This window comes from Bos indicus, chromosome 20, assembly GCF_029378745.1.
Source record: "Bos indicus isolate NIAB-ARS_2022 breed Sahiwal x Tharparkar chromosome 20, NIAB-ARS_B.indTharparkar_mat_pri_1.0, whole genome shotgun sequence".
In the NCBI taxonomy this organism is placed as follows: Eukaryota; Metazoa; Chordata; class Mammalia; order Artiodactyla; family Bovidae; genus Bos; species Bos indicus.
Window position 1 is genome coordinate 51,531,557 of NC_091779.1, and position 27,154 is coordinate 51,558,710.

Here is a 27,154-nt window from a genome sequence, read left to right on the forward strand (position 1 = left end):
CTATTACATTTCAATTTTTATCCTATTTGAAGTTAAAAAAAAATACTTAGTTTGTGGTTCTGTGAGGCCCAGAATTCATCTCTTGGTATCATTACAGTTCAGGTTACTATAGCTTTAACATCTTTTATCCAGGATACCCCAGAAGGAAGCTCATTGTTGACTCACTCTCCTGGATGCTCAGGATATAAGCATGTAGAGACTTTAAAATGTGTTCCTTACCTTCTTTGAATATCTAATGAAAAACTAAAATAAAGAATAATTAAAACAAAGGAGGCTGTTCTGACTAACCTAATTCCATTATTTCAGCCATAATATTTTAGATTGGAAGTGATATTGACAAAATTGTGCTTAATATTATCTTAGGTATTTCAGCAGAAGATTGATTCTGCTAGGTATCATTAACAGAAGATAAAGGGATATATAGATATATAGAATAAAGATATATTCTTAGTGGAATATATCTCAAAGACTGTGGTACATACTTTAAAAAAATATTTATTTTTTTAAAATACTTTAAGAGTTTTAGTTTCTTTAAAATGCTTAAATATATTAGGCTTCCTTGGTGATTCAAATGGTAAAGAATCTGCTTGCCAATGCAAGAGACCCAAATTCAACCCCTGAATTGAGAAAATCCCCCGGAGAAGGGACTCTCCAGTATTTTTGCCTGGAGCATTCCATGGACACAGGAGCCTGGTGGGCTATAGACATGGGGTAACAAAGAGTTGGACATAACTGAGCAACTAACTCATTCATTCATATTGTGATTAAATATTTATCCAAATTAGTTGATATTATAATATTTCAAACTATTTTTTGAGAAGATACTGTTTCAACGACTCATCTGGAAAAAAAAAAAAAAAAACAATGTATAACAATCTCCAGCTTTGTAGAAGAAAAGAACCGAGTTCAGAGATGTTGCCAGACCTTGGAGATACTGAGACTTTAAAAAAGAAAAATAAAAGAGAGAGAGAGGAAGAGATTGCATTGTTCCACTTTTCACAGAGCTTATAGAGTATGGTGAAGGATGTGGAAAATTAGAAGGCATAGTTTTTTCTTGTTGCTGATATAAAAAGTTACCACAAAATTAATGACTTAAAATAACCCAAATTTATTCTCTTAAAAAGTCAGAAGTTCAAAATCAGCTTCATTAGGTTAAAGTTCTTCCATTTCTGAATTTCAACATTCAGTCTCTGCTTAATGCAACCATCTCCACTGACTCTGATTCCTTCTCTGTCCCTCTTATCAAGCTCAGTGTAATCATATTGGACTTCCCAGGTGGCATCAGTGGTAAAGAACGTACCTCCCAATGCAGGAGACACAAGAGACATGGGTTTGAACCCTGGGTCAGGAAGATTTCCTGGAGGAAGGTATGCAAACCATTCCAGAATTCTTGCCTGGAGAATCTCAAGGACAAAGGAGCCTGGTGGGCTACAGTCCATAGAGTCACAAAGAGCAGGAAACAACCGGAGTGACTTAGCACACACACATGTGATCATATTAGGGCCACTAGGATAATCCAGGATTTTCTCTTGATTCCATGAAATTGAATCACCCCAAGGTGTTTTAATCATAGCAAGATGTTAATTTGTTTTCCCATATAATATTCAGAATTTACAGAAATTAGGATTTGTACATATTTGGGGCAGATAGAGATATGGATCTATCTATTAAGACATGTATGTGTGTATATATACACACATTACATATACATTAATGTATATATATATAATACATTATCAAGAGACAATTATCAAGAGATGTATGTGTATATGTGTGTGTGTATATACATATATATATCCAGTTTGTTACAAATGGTAGGATTTCCTTCTTTCTCATGGATGTAAAACTCTATATTGGATACATATATACCACATCTTCTTCACCCATTCATTCATTGACAGACACTTAGAAATTTAATATATTGGATATGACAAATAATGCTGCAATAAACACAGAAGAGCAGATATCTCTTCAAGATTACTATTTTATTTCCTTTGGATATATGCTCATAAGTATATATGCATTTTTTAAACCATAATTCAGGATTTATTCATCTTAGTGTTTCTCAGAAGACCTAGAATAGTATTTAGAAATATGAGATGGCCAATAAAGGTTGATAGAATTAATTAATGATATATAGGTTAGTCTCAATTTATGCTAAGATTTCTTCAAAAAAGAATTTTAAGCAAGTAAAAGTAATTAACAAGGGGCAAAGTAAAATGAATAAGAAATTGTTAATGAAAGCAAGAAAAAAAAAGAATGTGGATACCAAATTAGATCAAAAATTAAATGATCAAAGTGAATTCCAGAGGTTATTATAGTTATTAGTGATAATTAAGTACTAAAAAAAAAATATATATATATATATATCTCATTATGATATAGTTTGTCTATCAGGCAAGGATTCAGGACAGGGTGGCATGGATAGGGATGGGGGAAGATTGGAGGTTTGACTGATGCAGAGTATTCAAGATAGTTCCAAGCAGAATTAGGCTGGTAATTGAAGATTCAAGATGATTGAATCAAAACCAGAAGCTTTTGAAAATGTTTTCTGTTGGTTGTAGTTTTTGCAGCTTTTTTTTGTATACACATAAAACAGACACACTAACTTATTGACACATACATGTATACACATCTTAGTAAGCATTCATTATAAGTGGTCTCATAAGTAGTATATCTCTTGATACCCAGAGTAAGCCTCTTAGATATATGCAAATTAGAAATGGCAAAGAAAAGCTGAAATCTCTCAATATATTTTTGCATCTATCAACTTAATAGACAAAGAAACATGCAATAAAATAGCATACTTTAAGATGCAACAAAATAGTAGATATTTTGTATCATTATATGAATTGTAATTTGCTATTTTATGAGCATAAAGTGGTAAATTCTGCTTTTCCCAGGTGGTGCAGTGGTAAAGAATCTGCCTCCCAATGCAGGAGACCCAAGAGATGAGGATTCAGTCTCTGGGTTGGAAAGATCCCCTGGAGTAGGAAATGGCAACCTGCTCCAGTGTTCCTGCCTGAAAAATTCCATGGACAGAGACCCTTGTGGACTATAGTCCGTGGGTCACAAAGAGTTGGACATAATTGAGTGACTGAGCCCACATACTTTATGAGCATAAAATAATCTACACTTTATAAAATATATTTTTACACATTCAATTGCCACCTGAATAACATGTGCAAGTAAAAGAAACAAGAAAATTATTCACTTTGGGTAATCTGGTGTTAAAAGGAAACTTTAAAACCCTTTTAGGGGAACAAATGACTTAAGACACCAGAAAAGGTAAACAGACAGATAATAGCTACAAATAAATCAAGTGATCTAATATTCACTGGTCTCCAGGAGTCACACCAGGGTATATAATTAGTAATTTGGAAAAAAAGAAAAAAATTTTCACTCGCTGAGGAAATTCTGATTATATTCAAACACATTCAGATGTGATGAAGTATAATCATTTGGATCATAAGGGACAAAACAAATATCTATAATTCTTTTCTCATAAGGAAACAAGCTTAACTATAGTTATTAAATCCGTGGGCTATTGTACCAGAGAGGGTATTGTCAGATGATTAGTTCTAGAAGTTCTAGTACATTTGTCACCAAGAGTCCACTTAATAGTTAGGGACTTGGTGTCTTATCCACATGATAAACTGACATATCACAATTGACCTTGGAATATGCTTGATAAATCTAATCAGGCTTAATATATGAGAAGTTTGTAGATTCAAAAAAGACAGAATACTAGCACTCAAAACATATCAGAAACCTTTAAAATACTATTATGAGAAAAAAGAATACATTTTTAAAAACTATTGGCAATAATTGATCTATGATTTTTAAAAATTATTTAGATAAACCTCTAAGGTAATAAAACATAATAAACTGAAGCCACAGGTCTGATCCTTCGAAGCAGACAGAATCAAAGAGAAGTTAAAATATTATGCATAATCAATTTATCAGAATTTGAGAATAAGGAGGAAAAAGATAAATGGAAGAAGTATAACATGCAACACAGCTGACCTTCAAAGAATAATCAAAAATAGAACTGTTTGTAGGCAGATAACCAAAGGAAGATCAAATATATTATTTAAAAAATTTCATGCTGCTTTGCGGCAAAACTCTTCTACTGCTCTAAACTTTCATTTTGTATTTGGCTTATATATTAATGCTTTGTGTCATGATAATGTTATAGTGGTAGTAATAATAAAAGAATGAAGAAAAAATTTGTCTTATCTAGGTCAGCTTGGGGCAGATAAAGAAGGATAGAAAGTGAGTATAACCACCTAGCTCTACTAGGATATATACAATTGTTTAAAAATATATATTATAAATACATGGCTGCATTTTCCCATGATAAAAAGTATCACTTTTCTGCAATGCTCTGTGTCAACGAATGGCACAGCTCTCATCCTATGTCAAAAGTTATGTTAGACTTTTCCCTTTTCCTTATGTGCATATCCAAAAGTCATACTTCTACATTTATATTTCCTCACATTTTGTTATATTTATGCTTCACTTCCCTGGTGGCTCAGATGGTAAAGTGTTTGCCTGCAATGCAGGAGACCCAGGTTCGATCCCTGGGTTGGGAAGATCCTCTGGAGAAGGAAATGGCAACCCACTCCCGTACCCTTGCCTGGAAAATTCCATGGATGAAGGAGCCTGGTAGGCTACAGTCCATGGGGTCGCAAAGAGTCAGACACGACTGAGTGACTTCACTTCACTTTACTTCACTCCTCTTAAATATTCCAGTTCTAATGAAATATTTTGTCATATATGCATGGAATAATGAGATGAACTGTCAAGACTGTTTTCACGTAGTCTTTTCAGATTCTTCCTTCACACTATGGCCAAATGATTGCTCCCAAATGGAACAACATCCAACATCCTCTTTGGCTTAGAACCTTCTAGGAATCAACCACTTACAACTGTATCCTTTATACTTCACTAGGGTATACTACTAGTAAAATGGGCAATGTTTATCCAGACAAAAGTTTTCATTTCTCTTTGGATTTTAGAATTAATTTAAATGATAAGTTTTCAGGTTTTGATTGCATGTCACATTTTACATCATGTGAATGATCAGTCAGTAAAAATGTAGAAATGGAGCAAATTCTTATGCATGGAACCCCTTATTTTCTCACTTGCTGCTGTCACAATTAATATCATATGGATTTGTGCTTATAGGGACATTGTGGAAATATGCCCTGGACTAGAGTATAAATTTAGTTACTTAGAATGACACAAAACACCCTAATCTTGCCTTTGGCTAAAAATCCAATTATATCTCCCTTTACTCATAACCTTATAATTTATGCTTTATTAATGAAAAATGTTTTTAGTTCTCTGCAAAAAAAAAATGCTATCTCATAAACTCTTGACTTCTTCTTCTGTCCCTTTTCTCTTACTAGACTAGCTCAATACTAATTAAACTTTCTGCAAGGAAATGTTTGATATCTGCCCAGTCATGGTGACCATGAGCTACATATGGCTATTGATTGAGCACATGGAGAGTGGATGATTATCTCCTGGACTGAGATTTGAATTGTTTTTAAATGATTACTTAATATAAATTAAAATAGTCCCATATGGCTGGTGTTCTTAGTAGGCAGTGCACTTCAAGTTGTTTCATTTTGCTGCTTTTGGTGATAAACTTTTCCTGACCACCTCCACCAGCTTCCACGTTGGAGATGACCTTTCTTTCTTCTATTTTCTCTTTCTTCAGTGTGTCTGAGCACTTCCTTCAGCGTTTGTTTTAAACCTTCAGCCTCTGTCATTACTATTTTTTTTCAACTGAAATTCTTCCCACGTTTGAAAAAGGTTTTACTTCTCAGCCTTCTTAAGCCTTAGGTGCTTCAGATTTTGGCTCAATGAAAATGGAGCTCCTATTTTGCCCAGAATCTGCTCACTTTGACTTTGGAGGGAGTAGTTAGGGGTGGGGTGCAAATATGGCCAGTTCTGTATGCCTGTTCAGTGGTCACAAGGGCTAATTTCCTTACTTGTGAATGTGAGAGAAGTATTTTAACTTCTACTCTCAAAGCCACCGCAATAACAACAAACTATTTTTCCTATACAATGTGCCCAAGTTTCATTTTGACATTCTTATTTTTAAAAACACCCTGGAATTATTATGATTTGTAGTACTTGATGCTTCAGTAGCTTAACACACTCTACATGAGTCAGTTCATTAATTCTAGAAGCTCTGTCTTGGCATAGAGGAGAGCTGGCACATTTTGGTGCTTCAATTCCTTGTTGAAAGAAGGATGTGTGAACAATAGACCCAGTGCTTAAGAGGGAGGGTCTCTAAGTTCCTTCCATTAGAAATAAATGCAATTCTACTCTATAAAGAAATGCAATTTGATGCAAAATAGTGATTGGAATTAAAGTCAAATGGCAACCAAGTTTCTGGAGGCAAAATAAAAGGATATTTAATTCCTAAACCCATGGTGAAAATAAGAAAATGTATGTGACCATGATAATAATTTATGAACTGAAAGCAAAGAGAGAAAAATAGTTTCTAAATGGTTATTTAACATCTTACACAAATGACACTTCTCAATATTTGAAATATCAGTTTTTGTTTTCTTGTTTATTGTTTTCTTTGAAAAATTATTAGTATAAGCACCATGAAGAAGGCATTTTTTTCTTTTTAGTGTCTGTATAACCTAGGCTTATAATACTGCTTTAACCTATAAATGAAGAGTAAGTTTTCATCTTCTGTTAAGAAAAGTATTAATATTTTTAATGAGTGAGTACCTCCTAGAACTAAGTGATTAAAAGAAAAACACTCAAACTTGACTAACTTATAACAATTAGCAGAACTGACAGAAGTATAGGCTTCAGGGTATATTTTAATCTAAAGGTAGATTTCTTGATGTTAAAAATAAATCATACAAATACAACAAATTTAAAGATATTGTATTTCGGTTCATACAGGGGAAAAAACTATGCTTGAATATGATGAAACTGAAGAAAATGGAATAAAATTACATAGAAGAAAACCATTGTACAATGGCTCAGTAACTGCACTTTAGCTCCAATGGCAAAAATGGAAATATTCTTAATGGGGAAAGAAAATTGAAGGCAGGATCTATGTTCAAATACCTGTGAACTGAAGATTTATAAAAGGACTGAAGCAAAATAAACGCTTTTTCAATGACTTTTGGGCTTTCCAGGTGGCACTAGTGGTAAAGAACCTGCTTGCTAATGTAGGAGACATAAGATGCACGTTTGATCCTGGGTCGGGAATATCTCCTGGAGGAGAGCATGGCAACCCACTCCGGTGTTCTTGCCTGGAGAATCCCAGGGACAGAGAAGCCTGGTGGGCTACAGTCCATGGGTCGCAAAGAGCCAACTGCAACTGAAGTGAGTTAGTATGCACGCAAAATGACTTTTAAGCCAGCGAAAGAAATAATGATTGAGAACTAGATTTAGAGCCAGAAAACAGGAGTTCTTTCCCAAATGTGCTGTCAAACGGTGGCATGGTCTGGGTTAATCACTCTATTATACTCCTTTATAATAAAACAACTTATGTGCCTCTTTTAAAAATATCAGTAATTCACTGTATTGGTGTGCTGTTTTGTTTCAGTTCACTCTCCTGAGGAGTGACAAAGTGGGAAGTCACTTTACTGTTGTGAAAACTTGCTCAGCTTCTGACCAGAAGCTCTGAATTTCAACTCACTTCTGCTACTATATGACCTTAAAAGTTTTTTAATCATTTCCAAAGTTTCCTTTCATTTAGAATTTTAATTGCTATCTTTCTCACACTTAACATCAGTAATGTATAGGCAACAATCTGAAACAGAAGCACAGAGTTTGTGTAACGTCTTCTTTTAAAACTTTACTCTTGGTAGTAGAACATTCAAAGAAATAAGTAACGCAGAACACTGATACACACACTATTCAATGATCCATAAAATCATTTTGCTGCTTCATCATCTTATGAAGGAAACACATCACAAGGCATTTAGTAAAAGGAATCTGATATTGAGCAGTTTCAGCTCTTCCAAAGGGTATATATTTTCCAAGAATATCCTTACGATGGTGCTCATTTCCTTCATCAAACTCTGCTGGACCTTAGTCAGGAATTTATAGCAGCTGAAAACAGCAATGTTCTGATATTGCTTGTTATCTGAAAGCTTCATGTCTATTCACTAGAGTTTCAGAAGATTAAGTCTTAATGATATGAATTTTATTAAGTTCTTAAAAGGATATGGAATTTTGAAGAATAATTTCAGTGTCAACTTAATTACTCTTTCAAATCTCATGCATTTCCAGGCAATTAAATTTAATTTTTAAAGATCTGTTTCCTTGGTCAATTTATATGTAGTATAAGTTTTTATTCTAAATGAAATTTAAAGTTGAGTTTTATTTTTAAACAGAACTGTTAAGAAATAGTTTATTCTGAGAGTAAACAAACTAGAAAATGAAATATATATTTTTAGCATTTCTACCTGACATATTTACTCTAAAATGAAGAAACTGTATGCATATTTATTGATGATAGAAAAACTGTTTTTGTTTTATCTTTTACTCCATAAAATATTATGATGGTCATATTTCTTTGCCTAGTCTTAAAATAAGAGTATAACCACAGAATATCATTCCTATAATTATCTGGGCATCTTTATAACCTCATTTTTAAATTCTATCTGCTCAAATGGTCAATGCAATTGAAAAATATAGCAATTACTAGTGTGTCATTAATTATTACTTGCTGTCTTAAGAATGGAAACTATGAACCTGAAGTTTCTTGGCCTAGGTTAAAAACTTTAGGGACTGATTTAGTCTGCTGTCTTACAAAAGAAACTGCTATACTGGTAAAAGATACTAGAAAAAAGTTAGTAGTGAAAGAGTACACTAAGCCAGTTTCATGACTATTAAATACACATTGACCAATATAAAAGGTAGACAAAATCTTTGAATTGTATGTATATGCATATGGATATGTGTGTATACACACACACACACAGATCAGATTTTTCAATATTTATAATTGCATTCTTGTATTGATTTTCATTTGCCTAATTAATGATGCTAAACATCTTTTCATATAATTGTTGACTATTTCTTTACCTTTTTAAAAGAAATATCTACTCAAATCTTTCACTCAATCTTTAATAGAGTTGATTGTTTTGTTAGTTATTGAATTGCAAGCATTATTTTATGTTCTTAATACCAGACCCCTTTTAAGTATATGAATGGCAAAACTTTTCTCCATTTTTGTGTGTTGTCTTTTTATTTTCTTGAACATGTCCTGTTATTAGATTGTTCCTCCTAAATATATCTCTCTCCACTTACAATGGGTCTTGATGCAATAAACCCATCAACCGTTGAAAGCATTATTAGTTGAAGATGCACTTAATTCATCTAATCCATCAAACATCACAGCCTAGCTTAACCTACCTTAAAAAGGCCCAGAACACTTACATTAGACTACAGCTGGGCAAAATTATCTAACAGAAAGGCCTGTATTATAGTAAAGTTTTGAATATCACATATAATTTTTGAATACTGTACTGAAAGTGAAAAACAGAATGGTTGTCTGGGTACAAAATGATTGTTAAGTGTAACAGTTGCTTACCCTCATGATCACCTGGCTCGCTGCCACTGCCGAGCATCAGTAGAGGGTCAATTCAGTTCAGTTGCTCAGTTGTGTCTGACTCTTTGCGACCCCATGAATCGCAGCACACCAGGCTTCTCTGTCCATCACCAACTCCCGGAGTTCACTCAAACTCACGTCCATCGAGTCGGTGATGCCATCCAGCCATCTCATCCTCTGTCGTCCCCTTCTCCTCCTGCCCCCAATCCCTCCCAGCATCAGAGTCTTTTCCAATGAATCAACTCTTCGCATGAGGTGGCCAAAGTACTGGAGTTTCAGCTTTAGCATCATTCCTTCCAAAGAACTCCCAGAACTGATCTCCTTTAGAATGGACTGGTTGGATCTCCTTGCAGTCCACAGGACTCTCAAGAGTCTTCTCCAACACCACAGTTCAAAAGCATCAATTCTTCGGTGCTCAGCTTTCTTCACAGTCCAACTCTCACATCCATGCATGACCACAGGAAAAACCATAGCCTTGACTAGATGGACCTTTGTTGGCAAAGTAATGTCTCTGCTGTATTATTCCATATATATTGGCAGCTCAGGAAAAAAATCAAAATTCAAAATTTGAAATACAGTTTCTCCTGAATGTGGATCACTTTTGCATATAATGTTGAAAATGCATGAAGACGAATCATTTTAAGTCAGGGACAATCTGTTTGTTGAAGCTCTACCCCCTAGTGTGATTATATTTGGAGCTAGACATTTGAAGACATGATTATAGTTAAAAGAGTTCATAAGGTGGAGAATTATTAGGATGGATGTCCTTTTGAGAAGAGGGAAGGATATCAGGGGTACCCACACACAGGAATAACTAAGTAAATATACAGCTGGGAGGTCGCCATCTACAAGTCAAGGAGAGAGGACTCAAGAGAAATCAAGCCTTCCAACCTCTTGGTCTTAGACTCCGTGCCTCCAGAATTATGGGGAAATAATTTTCAGCTATTCAAACCTCCAACCTGTGATATTTTGTTGCAGTAGCTCTAGCTATTATGGCATGCAGTAGCTCTAACATAATAGCTCATTTGATGGTAACAAAGTTTTAAAATTTTGATGAATAAAGACTTGTGATAAACACCTACAATGTAACATTGGTGAACCACAAAAAGATGAAGTTGGATATTTTAACCTTGCAAATGTTCGAATCTCATGATTGCAGATTACAGGCAGAGGAAGCTTCTTTTAGCAAAGCTCTGTTTCTTTCTAATTTGTATCCATCTATCCTAGGCACCGGAGAAGGCAATGGCACCCCACTCCAGTACTCTTACCTGGAAACTCCCATAGGCAGAGGAGCCTGGTAGGCTGCAGTCCATGGGGTCGCGAAGAGTCGGACACAACTGAGCGATTTCACTTTCACTTTTCACTTTCCTGCATTGGAGAAGGCAATGGCAACCCACTCCAGTGTTCTTGCCTGGAGAATCCCAGGGACGGAGAAGCCTGGTGGGCTGCCGTCTATGGGGTCGCACAGAGTCGGACACGACTGAAGCGACTTAGCAGCAGCAGTATCCTAGGCACAGTGGTAAAGAATCTGCCTGCCAATTCAGAGGACATAAGAGATGAAGAGATGAAAGTTTGATCCCTGAGTTGGGAAGATTCCCTGGAGAAAGAAATGACAACCCACTCCAGTAATCTTGCCTGAAAAATTCCATGGACAGAGGAGCCTGGTAGGCTACAGTCCATGGGGTCACAAAAAATTGGACATAACTGAGCAACTGAGTATACATCCCAGAGAAAAATTAATCTGTCATTTGTAGAACTCTTTGTAAAGTAAAACAAAACAAAACAAGCAAAACAAAAACAAAAACAAAACAAAACAATGTTAACTATGTAAATTTAAAAAAATATTCTCATCATTTTCTCCAATTTTGAATCCTAAATCATTATGTGATTTGTCTCTAGATAATGTAGATGACTTATTCATTGAAACCTGACAAAGGTCACCAAGTTTCCAGCCTGTGGTTTCTGTTCCTACCTCTCATGGCCCTGCAGTTACATAAACAGGGCCCATAGTTTAGGTTTTGTTTTTTGCAAAATAGCACTCCTGATGCTATATTCTATGGGCTTCCCTTATAGCTCAATTAGTAAAGAATCCGCCTGCAATGCAGGAGACCCTGGTTCAATTCCTGGGTCATAAAGATCCACTGGAGAAAGGATAGAAGACCCCCTCCAGTATTCTTGGGCTTCCTTTGTGGCTCAGCTGATAAAGAATCTGTCTGCAGTGCAGGAGACCTAGGTTCAATCCCTGGGATGGGAAGATCCCCTGAAGAAGGGAAAGGCTAACCGTTCCAGTATTCTGGCCTGGAGAATTCCATGGACTGTACAGCATTCCTGATGCTATAGTCTATATCTGTGTGGGTTATATTTGAGTGTGAATAACAGATACCTAAAAATAATGGATTAAAATTCAGAAGTATATTCTACTTTGACAATAAGTAATATTCACATGTAGGAAATCAAGTTGGCCATGACCCAGACTGCTATCCACTTTCTTCTCTTCTAAACCCATTACAGATATCGTGGTCCAACATGAAACTGGAGCCATCATGTCGGCAACTTCCAAGCAATAGTGTAGAAGACACAAAAATGCATCTCAGCAGTGCTGTTAGAAATTTTCAGGGTTAACTGTTATGTAATAGTTCAGTTTTTGACCCTTTGATCACATGCCACTCCTCAACTCAGAATGGGAAATGTATGTTTTATTATAATTGGCCTTTATGTCAATTAAAAATCAGGATTGCCATATGGAGGAAAAGGCCATGGAAAAGACAGCTAGCAGACCCTGCATGGAATCTTATATTGTTCTTTAAATTTGCCATTTTTTTACAGTCATTTCAACAATTTGTGAGATAACCTTTACATGATATTAGGAGGCTGTAAAAGGGCTTGCCTCTCTTGGCTTTGTACTTTTTAAAATTTATTTTTCTTTTTTAACTTTTACTCATCATGTTGCCTGCTTTCTTGTGATAGTTCATGTGTCTGACCTCAAAGATAAGAGGAATATTAAATAAGTGCTCTTGATTATTCAGGTGGAAGATAAATATTAAATGAAGATGTGTTAGAAGAAATTAATTCTCTGAATGGAGATGAAAATTTTTGACCAGTTCTTTGCTGATGTGATGTGTTTATTCTGCATATTTTAATTTTAAGTTGTAAAGAAACCAGAGGTAAATAAAAGAGGATTACATTGCAAAAGGAGAATATGCATGGCTTCCTTTCAGTGATTGCTTTATCTGTCTTTAGAGTGGGACATTTGGAATTAAAAAGAGATGGACAATGGATCTCAGAGATCCTTCAGATACTTTTATTGCTCATTTTCTCAATTTACATACCATGACAGGCAGATCCAGAGGTTCTATTTCCCTTTAGCAGACTCAATGTCTTAATTTTGCGAAAACTCACATTATGGATCATTTTTTAGTCTTAAATATTAAAATTTTCTCTTTGGTAAGAAAATCATTATTTTCATGTGTCCTTTTCATAAATGTTTCCTTGTCTTAAAAAAATAGATTAGTAATTTCAAAGAAGAAAGTAATTCCATTAAATTATGGAATACCATTAAAAGGGAGTATTACCTTGTCAGTTTCAGCATTGTATATGCATTTCTAGGAGCTTTAGAATTTTTTTCTGTTTCAGTTACATTTCCTTTATTGCACTTTTTTATACTAGAGCACATTGCAGGGTTAACAGTTTTTAAAGTGACTCATAATTTTGTGCCCATCCCTGCCATATTATTACAGTCTGCATTCTGTTTAAGGTTTAATTTTAAAAATAATTGCCTCTTATTAAAATACCCCACATTACATTATTGCTGGTCATGCAGAAAATTACTTTGCTGCAGGAAACAAAACCATCCAATATGATCTTTTCTCCTTATAACAGAGGAGATAATTGGATTAATCACAAGTCAAAATCTTGGAAGTAGAATACTTTGTTGGCTAAACTGAGCCATGCTTGTCATTTAGAGATGATAGATGAGCACTTCTGTGATGCTACATAATCAATGGCAACTAGTCACCATAATAATGAATATTTTAGAAATATTAAAATACATTAATTAGCCATTGAATATGAGGAGAAGCTGGTTTAGCCCCATGAGGAACTAGTGCCTTGTTAAAGACATCATCATATAACCATGCCCAGTAAGGTAAATTTCTCCTCAGCTCACTTGATACTATTTTGTAAATTTTAAGACACTTGATACAGTAGAAAAAGGTCTCATATGGTGAATCTTTTAATGGTTAAATCTACTGCATGGCTTTGGGTATAACATTAGATCCTCATACTGCCCAGGGGCTTGATTCCTCAGTAGTTCTGTTCCTACTCAGTAGGATTCATTATTTTAAAATTTGTATTTCCAGAGCAAGTTTCTTTATTCCTTTTTAGGAATGCAATTTAAAAAATGAGAATATAACAAGGAGTTTGGGAATCTTTAGGCATGTGTTTTTATCATGAAATTTTGGATATAAGAGTAACTTCCTTTCATAGATTGTGAAATGACAGTCTAAAACGGTGGAGCGGAAGGATGTGCACTCTTCTTCTCTTGAAAGAACTCCAAAAGTGCAGCTCACTGCTGAACAACCATCAACAGGACAATGTTGGATCCCACCAAAAAAAGATAACCCATGTCCAGGGGCAAAGGAAAAGCCCCAACAAATGATAGGAAGGGTGGAAATTGCATTTAGAATCAAACCCCATATCCACGCCAGAGATGCTTGGAGGGCTCAAACAAAACCTTTTGTACACCAGGACCCAGAGACACCACAGAGACTGTACCAGACCATACTTTCAGTGTTTGAGTGTCTCCTGCAGAGGGACAGGTCAGCAACGTCCTGCTGCAGTGACAGGAGTTCTGGCTGCAGCACACTTGGAAGGCACGGCCTGTGTCATAAGTCCTTTTGGAGGAGTTCACTATTAGTCCCATCATAAAGTCACCAAATGAGCAGACTACCCACAAACTTGAGAATAATTATATCAACGAAGTTCTTGCACCGTGACAAAAATTCTAGCACCCTCAGTACATTTCCCATCATGGGGATCCAGGAAAGGGACTGAGAACCCCCAGAGAATTTGACTTTGGAGGCCAGTGGGATTTGATTACAGATCCTCTACAGGACTGGGGAAACATACTCTTTGAGGGCACAGACAATACATTGTGTGCACCACGGCCCAGGAGAAATGAGAAGTCACCCCACAAGAGACTTGCCCGAGTGGCCAGGAGTCTCTGGAGGAGGCGTGGGTCGACAGTGGCCTATCATGGAATCAGCAGTGCTGGCATAAGTCCTTTTGAAGGAGGTTGCCATTACTGCCATTACCCCTACCAGAGATTGGCCTCAGGCCAAAAAACTGAAGAAACACAGCCCCACCCATCAACAGAAAATTGAATTAAAAATTTACTGAGCATAGCCCCACCCATCAAAACCAACTCAGATTCTGCCACAGCCAATTTCTCTCATCAAGAAGCTTCTATAATCCTCTTTTTTATCCATAAGAAAGCAGACAGAATAACTAACCAAAGTGATCACAAGGATCACAGCTTTGTCTAACTCAATGAAACTATGAACCATGCTATGTAGGGTCACCAAGAGGGACTGTTCATGGTAGAGAGTTTGATCAAAAAGTGGTCCACTAGAGAAGGAAATGGCAAACCATTTCAGCATCTTGCCTTGAGAATCCCATGAGCAGAATGAAAAGGCAAAAAGATAAGATACTGAAAGATGAATTCCCCAGGTCAGTAGGTGCCATATATGCTACTAGAGAAGAGAGGAGAAATTACTCCAGAAAGAATGAAGAGACCAAATCAAAGAGAAAAAAATGCCCAGTTGTGGATGTGACTGGTGATGGAAGTAAAGTCTGATGCTGTCAAGAACAATATTGCATAGGAACCTGGAATGTTAGGTCCATGAATCAAGGTAAACTGGAAGTGGTCAAACAGGGGATAGCAAGAGTGAACATCAACATTTCAAGAATTAATGAAATAAAATGGACCAGAAAGGGTGAATTTAATTCTGATGACCATCATCTACTACTGTGGGCAGGAATCCCTTAGAAGAAATGGAGTAGCCCACATAGTAAATAAGAGTCCAAAATGGAGTACTTGGGTGTGATCTCAAAAAGAACTGAATGATCTCTGTTCTTTCATAAGGCAAACAATTTAATATGAGAGTAATCTAAGTCTATGCCCCAACCACTAATGCTGAAGAAGCTTAAGTTGAATGGCTCTATTATGACCTACAGGACCTTTTAGAACTTACATCAAAAAAAGATGTCCTTTTCATCATAGGGGACTGGAATGCAAAAGTAGGAAGTCAAGAGATTTGGCCTTGGAGTACAAAATAAAGGAGGGGAAAGGTTAGCATAGATTTGCCAAGAGAACACACTGGACATAGCAAACACCCTCTTCCAAAAACACAAAAGATGACTACACATGGCCATCACCAGATGGTCAACACCGAAATCAGATTGATTATGTTCTTTGCAGTCAAAGATGGAGAAGCTCTATACAGTCAGCAAAAACAAGACCAGGAGCTGACTGTGGCTCAGACCATGAACTCCTTTTTGCAAAATGGAGACTTAAACTGAAGTAGGGAAAAGCATGAGACCATTCAGGTATGACCTAAATCATGCCCATTATGACTATGCAGCAGAAGTGACATATAGATTCAAGGGATTAGATCTGATATACAGAATGCCTGAAGAACTATGGACAGAGGTTCATGACATCGTACAGGAGGCATTTATCAAGACCATCCCAAGGAAAAGAATACAAAAATGCAAAATGGTTGTCTGAGGAGGCCTTAAAAATAGCTTAGAAAAGAAGAGAACCAAAAGGCAAAGGAGAAAATGAAAGAAATATCCATTTGAATGCAGAGTTACAAAGAATAGCAAGGAGAGATAAGAAAGCCTTCCTCAGTGATCAGTGCAAAGAAATAGAGGAAAACAATAGAATGGGAAGGAGTAGAGATCTTTTTCGGAGAAGGCAATGGCACCCCACTCCAGTACTCTTGCCTGGAAAATCCTATGGACGGAGCAGCCTGATAGGGTGCAGTCCATGGGGTCGCTAAGAGTTGGACACGACTGAGCGACTTCACTTTCACTTTTCACTTTCATGCATTGGAGAAGGAAATGGCAACCCACTCCAGTGTTCTTGCCTGGAGAATTCCAGGGATGGGGGAGCCTGGTGGGCTGCCGTCTATGGGGTCACAAAGAATCAGACACTACTGAAGCGACTTAGCAGCAGCAGCAGCAGAGACCTTTTTAAGAAAATTAGAGATACCAAGGGAAAATTTCATGCAAAGATGGGCACAATAAAGGACAGAAACAGTATGGATCTAACAGAAGCAGAAGAAATTAAGAAGAGATGGCAAAAATGCACAGAAGAACTATTTAAAAAATCTTAATGACACAGATTACCACGATGGGAATGGTGATCACTCTCCTACAGCCAGACATCCTGGAATGCAAAGTCAAGTGGGCCTTAGGAAGCATCACTATGAACAAAACTAGTGGAAGTGATGGAATTCTAGTTGAGCTATTTCAAATTCTAAATGATGATGCTGTGAAAGTGCTACACTCAATATGCCAGCAGATTTGGAAAACTCAGCAGTGGCCACAGGACTGGAAAAGTCAGTTTTCATTCCAATCCCCAAGAAAGACCATGACAAAGAATGTTCAAACTACCACACATTTGCAATCATTTAACATGCTAGGAGAGTGATTCTCAAAATTCTCGAAGCCTGGCTTTAACAGCACATGAACTGAGAACTTCCAGATGTTCAAGCAGAATTTTAAAAAGGCAGAGGAATTCCAGAAAAAGAAAATCTACTTCTGCTTTATTGGCTATACCAAATCCTTTGACTGTGTGATCACAGCAAACTGTTGAAAATTCTTCAAGAGATAAGAATGCCACACCAGCTTATCTGCCTCCTGAGAAATCTGTATGCAGGTCAAGAAGCAACAGTTAGAACTGGAGATGGAACAACAGATTGTTTTCAAATTGTGAAAGGAGTACATCAAGGCTGTATATTATCATTCTGCTTATTCAGAGAACATCATGGGAAATGCCAGACTGGATGAAGCACAAGCTCGAATCAAGGTTGCTTGGAGAAATATCAATAACATGATATGCAGATGATACTGTCCTTATGGCAGAAAGTGAAGAGGAATTAAAGAGCCTCTTGATGAAAGTGAAAGAGGAGAGTGAAAAAGCTGGCTTAAGACTCAGCATTCAAAAACTAAGACCATGGCATCTAGTCCCATCACGTCATGGCAAATAGATGGGAACACAATGGAAACAGTAATAGACTTTATTTTCTTGGGCTCCAAAATCACTGCAGATGGTGACTGCAGCCATGACATTAAAATACACTTGCTCCTTGGAAGAAAAGCTATGACCAACCTAGACAGCATATTAAAAAGCAGAGACATTACTTTACCAACAATGGTCCATATATTCAAATCTATGGTTTTTTCGGTAGTCATGTTTGGATGTGAGAATTGGACCATAAAGAAAGCTGAGCATGGAAGAATTGATGCTTTTGAACTGTGGTGTTGTAGAAAACTCTTGAGAATTCCTTTGACAGCAAGGAGATCAAATCAGTCAATCCTAATGGTTATCAGTCCTGAATATTCACTGGAAGGATTGATGCTGAAGCTCCAATATTTTGGCCTCCTGATGCGAAAAACTGACTCCTTAGAAAAGAGCCTGATGCTGGGAAAGATTGAAGACAGGAGTAATTGCTGTAAAGATTGAAGGCAAGAGGAAAAGGGAGCAACAGAGGATGAGATGGTTGGATGGCATCACCCACTCAATGGACCTGAATTTGAATTTGAGCAAGCCATGGGAGTAGGTGATGGACAGGAAAGCCTGGTGAGCTGCAATCCATGGGGTCACAAGGAGTCAGACACGACTCAGAAACTGAATTGAACTGGATTCATTTCATATTATAGATGAAAAATCAGATGTGGAAATGTTACACTGCTTATAAAGGCATTTAGCATCATTGCAAGTGTTATAATGAGAATTCATATCAATCATGCTTGATGAAACACTCATAGCAGTACTTAATGCCGTCTAGGAAAATCCTGAAATGAGTCACTTAGTACATTTAAACAATTATAGGAGGGTTTTTTTTTAAAAGTCTAACTTTAGTACAGGTTTTAAAAATCACAAATCTAAAGTGTACAATACAAAATGACCACAAAATTTTAATACCAACCTATATAAAAGTTCTGAATCTCACCAGTCCTTCAAAAACCTTTCTTGTCTCCTTCTGTTCAGTAACCCTTCTCTCCAAAGGAAATGACTGTCTTAACTTCCAAATTCAGAATATAATTAAATATATGTGATACATATTATACGCATGATATATATTATATGGATGACATGTATTCTTTATGCCTTGTATAATTTATTCAAAATTATGTTTGTTGGTTCCTTAATGTTCAAATATGTAGTTATAGTTCATCCAATTTCAGAATAACAAATTATCATTTAATTTTGCTACAAAATATCCACTCTACTAGTGATAGGTTGGGGCCTCCCTGGTGACTCAGTGGTAAAGAATCTGCCTGCCAATGCAGGAGACAGTGGTTCAATTCCTGGTTCTGTAAGATCACATGGAGAAGGAAATGACCCCCCACTGCAGTATTCTTGCCTGAGAAATCCTGTGGATAGAGAAGCCTTCTGGGTTACAGTCCATGAGGTCACCAAAGAGTTGGGCACAACTTAGTGACTTCTTCAGTTACTCAGTCGTGTCTGACTCTTTGTGACCCCATAGATTGCCCCAACACTTTCATTGCTCTACTGGCTAAAACCTTCAATCCAATGCTTAAATTAATTAAAAGGAAAAGTAGGAAATATCTGAAAATAATTAAATTTAAAGCTTTGATATGTGTGGAGTGCAGGCAAAGGAGTGGATCATAGAAAACCCACAACCATAAATGCTAACAGTAGAAAAGAAGAAAAGGAACTGAAGATCAATCATTACAGTGTGTACTACAAAAAGTTAGGAAGAGTGTACATACTAAACAAAAGATGAAAGAAAAAAGATTAGAACAAGCATCCCTAGGAGAAAAAATAAATAAATAATATAGGAAATTGATAAACCTGAAAGCCAAAATTATTAAATTTATTTTAAAAATAGCTAAGCTGAGAGATAAGAGATAAGCCTCTTGATGACAGTGAAAGTGGAGAGTGAAAAAGTTGGCTTAAAGCTCAACATTCAGAAGATGAAGATCATGGCATCTGGTCCCATCAGATCAGATCAGATCAGTCGCTCAGTCGTGTCCGACTCTGGTCCCATCACTGGTCCCATCACCATAAGCTGGTGCCATCACTTCATGGGAAATAGGTGGGGAAACAGTGGAAACAGTGTCAGACTTTATTTTTTTGGGCTCCAAAATCACTGCAGATGGTGATTGCAGCCATGAAATTAAAAGACCCTTTAAAATAAATACATTAAAAAAAAAAAAGACGCTTACTCCTTGGAAGAAAAGTTATGACCAACCTAGATAGCATATTGAAAATCAGAGACATTACTTTGCCAACAAAGGTCCTTCTAGTCAAGGCTATGGTTTTTCCAGTGGTCATGTATGGATGTGAGAGTTGGACTATGAGGAAAGCTGAGCACCGAAGAATTGATGCTTTTGAACTGTGGTGTTGGAGAAGACTCTTGAGAGTCCCTTGGACTGTAAGGACATTCAACCAGTCCATTCTGAAGGAGATCAGCCCTGGGATTTCTTTGGAAGGAATGATGCTAAAGCTGAAACTCCAGTACTTTGGCCACCTCATGTGAAGAGTTGACTCATTGGAAGTGACTCTGTTGCTGGGAGGGATTGGGGGCAGGAGGAGAAGGGGACAACAGAGGATGAGATGGCTGGATGGCATCACCAACTCAATGGACATGAGTTTGAGTGAACTCCGGGAGTTGGTGATGGACAGGGAGGCCTGGCATGTTGTGATTCATGGGGTTGCAAAGAGTTGGACAAGACTGAGCAACTGAACTGACTGACTGAAGCTGAGAGGAGAAGCTTTTTCTATATATTTAATAAGAAGTGAATATTATTGAACAATCTTATTCTACCAAGAATAAACACTACAATGAAATGGGTAATTTCTTGAAAAGTATGGATGATCAAAACTGATTTAAAAAATATAAAACTTGAATCATCCTATTTCTAGTAAAGGGACACATATTTTTATTAAAAATATTCCATAAAGAAATCTTCAAATCTATGTGGATGCCCTGGTAAATTCAATTATAAATACACGAAATGAATAATACAAGAAAATAAAAGAACAAACTATTCTTGCATCCCTGAACTAAATCCCACTTGACTATGGTGTATGATCTTTTTGATGTATTTTTGAATTCAATTTGCTACTATTTTGCTAAAGATTTTTGCACCTATGTTCATCAGCATTCATACTCAGTTGTTCAGTCATGTTCAACTCTTTGTGACCCTATGGACTATAGGCCACCAGGCTCCTCTGCCCATGGGATTTTCCAGGTAAGAATATTGGTGTGGGTTGTCGTTTCCTCATCCAGGGATCTTCACCTAATTCGAGACTGAATCTGAGTTTCCTTTATCTCTTGCATTGGTGTTTGAATTCTTTACCATTGAGCCACCTGTTTAAGTGCCGTAAGAGATATTTACCTATAATTTTCATTTTTGTGCTTTTTTTTTGGTATCATCCTTTTGGTGATGTTGGTCTTACTAAATGAGTGAGTAAGTGTTTTATTTTCTTCAGTGTTTTGCAATAGTTTGAGAAAAACAAGTATTAAATCCTCTTTGAATTTTTGTTAGAATCATCTGTGACACAGGCTTCCCTGGTAGCTCAGCTGGTAAAGAATCTGCCTGCAATGCAGGAGACCCTGATTTCATTCCTGGATTGGGAAGATCCCCTGGAGAAGTCATAGGCTACCTTCTCCAGTAGTCTTGGGCTTCCCTGGTGGCTCAGATGGTAAATAATCCACCAGAATGCAAGAGACCTGGGTTTAGTCTTCGGGTTGGGAAGATCCCCTGGAGGAGGACATGGCAACCCACTCCAGTATTCTGCCCAGAGAATCCCCACGGACAGAGGAGCCTGGTGGGCTACAGTCCATAGGGTAGCAAAGAGTTGGACACGACTAAGTGACCAAACACGGCACAGCATCTGTGAAACTGCCTAGCCCTGGACTTCTGTTTTTTGAAAGGTTTTTGATTATCATTTCAATCTTTGTTCTATTGATTGGCCTATTCAGATATTCTATTTCCTCCTTATTCAGTCTTGGAAAGTTTGAGTGTTCCTCAGAATTTATATATTTTGTTTCAGTTTGTCTTATTAATTGGTACATAGCTGTTTATGAGCATGGCGACCCACTCTAGTGTTCCTGCGTAAAGAATCCTGTGGTCAGAGGAGCCTGGCAGGCTACATCTGTAGTGTTGTGAAGAGTGGGACACAACTGGAGCAACTTAGCATGCACACACACAGTATTCTGCAATAAACGTTTACCTTTATTTCTTTGGATTTTAATGATTATCTGGTGATACTACAGGGGCAGTGTTTCTCCAAATCAAGTCAAAATCCGTCTAGGAACTGTAGTTTTCTTTATGTCACTTTGGACTTGAATATCCCAGTCCACAGTGAAGGAATCAATAGTAATTGGGACTATTTCACACAATTACTTATAATGGTGATAGCTGGTGTGATTATCTGAAAATGAATCTAAATTAGGTAATGTTAATATTTTTATTTCCAATTATGACAATCTTGAAGATTAAAATATGTTTATCATCCTTATATTCTTTTCAAAGACTAATAAGAAGTAGCAGCACACTGGCATTTCAAAGGATTCATTATTTGCTAGCATGTATTTGCATAGCGAGAGTTTTTGCGGGTGAATATTTACTGCTAAATGTGTTAAAGAAATCTCTATAGAGTCCCTCTCTCCCTACCTCCACTTATTTTCATTAATGACAATCTGTACCTAATTTGTGGGCAATGCACCATTCATAAAGTCAGTTTCATGTTCATCAGTCGATGAATACATATAGGCTGATTTTCCTTCTACTTCAGTGTAAATCAGAGGCGATGCATGTGAGGGATAACATTTCCCTGTTTAGCTAGAATAGCACATTCATAACTGTATTTCCAAATATTGAGATAAGTAAATTGCAGTTGGAGTCTCATGGTTTATGCATCTTCTTGTCCCATAAATCCATCAATTTTTCTTTAAGATTTACGTTGTTATGTGTAAAAAATATTTTTTTTCCATTCTGATGTTTATCAATTATCTTTAAACAGTGAAGAGAGATAGTAACGTAGATGTCACAGAATCAACAAAACATAAATCTCTCTGTGTAACATAATGTGGAAAAGATACCAAGTACTATTTCAAAATCCACTTTGCTGGATTGAAATTCAACATCAACAGGTTGGAGAAAGTCCTGTCTCATTTTCTAAATTTAATTCATGTTGAATTTTTGTGGTTACTTTGTACAAGAATATAAATCTCAGTTGTATTTATAGTGACTTGTTTAAAGTTAAGAAGCTTTTTAAATTTTTTATTTTCCTAAGAGAACTTTCATGTAAATGTCAGGAACTCATATGCACATTTTTAATTGCTTGCTGAGGTTTAATTAAACTTATATTTTGCAATAAGATACTGATAAGGAAAATCTATATGATTGAAAAAAGCTATTTGGACAAATATTTTACATCTTAAAAAGGAGTTACTTTTCCACTTATTAGCATTTGATACATTTTGTTATGTGAATAAAAGCATATGCATGAATTCATAGGAAAAAAACAGAAAAAATGTGGTAAAATGTTGATGATAACTTTTTAAGTAAACTTACCTTAAGAATTTAGGATAATATTTTCCAAAAAACTAAGTTTCACATTTCATTTCGGTGTACTATTTTATTTATATATTTCCTTGTTCTACAAATATGTTGTAAGGTGCTTTCTATCATAAAATAATGTTAATAACAGCCAAATAACACAATAATAATCAATTCTTACTGCAAAGTATTAAAACATATCTTCCAATAACACATCTTTTTTATTTACTATTTCAGCCCCACAATAAACAAATGATGTATTTAGTATAATTATTCATCCTCTCTGAAGGACCCATAGCTGGATAGTGAACCAAGTATTAGGCAGCTGAACTTCAAAGCCTCACTTTAAATGGAATATCCACAACTTTATCATCATGGAAGGCAGAAGTGACATTAGTATATATTAATTTTATAGCACCTAATCTGCCTTCAATGTGGTGACCTGCATTTGATCCCTGGGTTAGAAAAAGCCCCTGGGGGAGGGTATGGAAACCTACTCCAGGAATCCTGTCTAGAGAATACCCATGGACAGAGGAGCCTGGTGGGCTACAGTCTGTGGGATGGCAAAGAGATGGACACAACTCTGCCACTAAGCACAATATCTAGGTTAGACTCAAAAGACATTTTAGCAGAGACTTTCCAAGGGGCACTAGTGGTAAAGAACCCACCTATCAATGCAGGAGATAGAAAGGACAAAGGTTCAGTCCCTGGGTCATGAAGATCCCCTGGAGAAGGGAATGGCAACCCACTCAAGTATTCTTGCCTTGAGAATCTCATAGACAGAGGAGTCTGGCAGGCTACAGTCCATAAGTTGACAAAGAGCCAGAAATGACTGAAGTGACTTCACAGGCATGTATGTAAGATGTACTCTTTTAGAATCTATACTGGAAAATGGAAGATAAAGAGATAAAAAGGTTAGTTAGCTCACAGGCTAAGTTATATCTTCCAATTTAGCATTGCTATATTATGTGTTAATTGCTCAGTTGTGAATGACTCTTTGTGACCCTATGGACTGTAGCCTGCCAGGCTCCTCTGTCCGTGGAATTCTCCAGGCAAATATACAGAAGTAGGTTGCCATTTCCCATCCAGGGATCAAACCTGGGTCTCCTGCATTGCAGGGAGATTCTTTACTGTCTTATCCACCAGTGAATCCAATTTAGCATTAGAGAAGAACTTTTTCTCATAGACTTCTTCACAGAATTAGGGGATGGAACAATTTTGAATAGTTTATCCTGGTTCCTAGTTAGGTCTGTAGGAAATTGTTCTAGGCAGATAACATCTAGATTGCTCCAGATCCCTTTCCTCTTTTGTGTTCTGAACTGCCTTCAAGAGCTTACTCTTCCACATTCTGTTAATCATTGTGTTTATCATTTTCCGGATAAAGTGAGTTTGTTCTTTACAGCGCTCAGTGAGAGAAGGTGAGAGTGGGATAATTTGAGAGAATAGCATTAAAACATGTACATTACCATATACAAAATAGATGACCAGTGCAAGTCTGATGTATGAAGCAGGGCACGCAAGGCTGGTCCTCTGGGACAACCCAGAGGGATATGATGGGAAGGGAGGTGGGAGGGGTGTTCAGGATGGGGGAGACACATATATGTCTGTGGCCAATTCATGTTGATGTATGGCAAAAAAAATCACAATATTGTAAAATGATTATCCTCTATTTAAAATAAATTAATTAAGTAAAAAAAAAAAAAGCGAGTTTGCTATTTTGCTGTAATAGCATTTTTGAGCTACTTATCAGGAAACACTTTCCCTCCCGCCGCTCTACACACCTTTTGCTTTGGGTTTTGCTGTAATTCTGTCCTGATACTGGTATGGCCTTTCTGTTTTTAGGGCTAGCCACATGATATGATGAATTTATTCTTTCCCTTTTTTTTTTTTTTTCTTTTTGGCCAAGAGAAACTTGAGAATTTTCTTTCCTGCTTTGAAAATGAACTTATACATAAACATACCCTGCATTATCTTTCCTATGTAAAAATGTTAGTTATACTTGGCCAGCACTGTTCAGGGGATTTCAACTTTAGATGTTTTCTTCCCAAGATGTTATATTTATAATTTCCTTTCCATACCTTGGCAGAAATTTACATTTCATGATAAACTAATACTGAGCATATTCAGAGTCTGATTCCCAGCTCATTTCCTGTCTCCAGAATTTGTCTAACTAAGTACAATAAAGTGCTCCAGAGAGGTCTTGTTCCCTAGCAGCAACACAGACTCAGGAGGAATGAAGCATGCATGCCATCAGATATTATTTATGTTCTAAGAAGTTTTAGTTCCATCAAGTCAGTGATGCCATCCAACCATTTCATCCTGTCATTCCCTTCTCCTCCTGCCTTCAATCTTTCCCAGCATCAGAGTCTTTTCAAATGAGTCAGTTCTTCACATCAGGTGGCCACAGTATTGGAGTTTCAGCTTCGGCATCAGTCCTTCCAATGAATATTCAGAACTGACTTCCTTTAGGATTAACTGGTTGGATCCTCTCAAGAGTCTTCCCCAACACCACAGTTCAAAAGCATCAATTCTTCCGTGCTCAGCTTTCTTTCTATAGTCCAACTCTCACATCTATACATGACTAGGAAAAAACATAGCTTTGACTAGATGGGCCTTTGTTGGCAAAGTAATGTCTCTGCTTTTTAATATGCTGTCTAGATTGGTCATAGCTTTTCTTCCAAGGAGCAAGCATCTTTTAATTTAATGGCTGCAGTCACCATCTACAATGATTTTGGAGCCCCAAAATAAAGTCTGTCACTTTTTCTATTGTTTCTCCATCTATTTGCCATGAAGTGATGGGACTAGATGCCATGATCTTAGTTATTGAATGTGGAGTTTTAAGCCAACTTTTTCACTCTCCTCTTTCACTTTCATCAAGAGGCTCTTTAGTTCTTCTTCACTTTCTGCCATAAGGGTGGTGTCATCTGTGTATCTGAGGTATGCTGCGTAACTCAGCATCACACCCCCTCACCCTGCTTAACTTTGCTACTTACCAAACAGAATGGCTGATTTTTATGCAAGGATTCCATCTCTGTTACTTTGGCATCTCAAACTCATACAAAATGCATAATGTTTAGATTGAAGGTTCTGCCTGCATCACAAGATAGTTCAGCTTTAACCAAAGAATACACTCACATGCTCTTTTTTTTTTCCACCTGCTTTTTGTCTACTGATTTTTTTTTGTTTTTAATGGAGTATAATTGCTTTACAATTTTGTGTTAATTTGTTGCTATACAACAACATGAATTAGCTGTGTGTATAAATATATTCCCTCCCTCTTGGATCTCCCTCCTACCCTCCCCCACTCCACCCCACCCGTCTAGGTCATCACAGAGCACTGAGTTAAGTTTCTGGTGTGTTGTTTTTTTTTTTTTAATCAAATTCTCACTAGCTATCTATTTTACACATGGTAAAATTCATGGGGATTCTCCAGGCAAGAATACCGGAGTGGGTTGCCATACCCTCCTGCAGAGGATCTTCACAACCGAGGGATTGAACCCAGGTCTCCGGTCTTGCAGGTGAGTTCTTTACTGTCTGAGCCACCAGGGAAGCCCGAGAATACTGGAGTGGATAGCCCATCACTTCTCTAGTGGATCTTCAGACCCAGAAGTCAACCCGGGGTCTCCTGCTTTGCAGGTGGATTTTTTACCACCTGAGCTACTGGGGAAGCCCGTGGTGATTATAATACTATCATAATTAGGTTATTTCATTTGGGGAATAAGAAAT

General features: G+C 36.9%; 1 non-coding gene across 1 annotated transcript; it reads left to right on the plus strand.

Moving 5' to 3' along the window:
* Positions 1-4,523: 4,523 nt before the first annotated feature.
* On the plus strand, positions 4,524-4,595 carry TRNAC-GCA (transfer RNA cysteine (anticodon GCA)). The gene has a single exon. It is a non-coding gene; the product is annotated as a tRNA-Cys (tRNA).
* Positions 4,596-27,154: the final 22,559 nt, after the last annotated feature.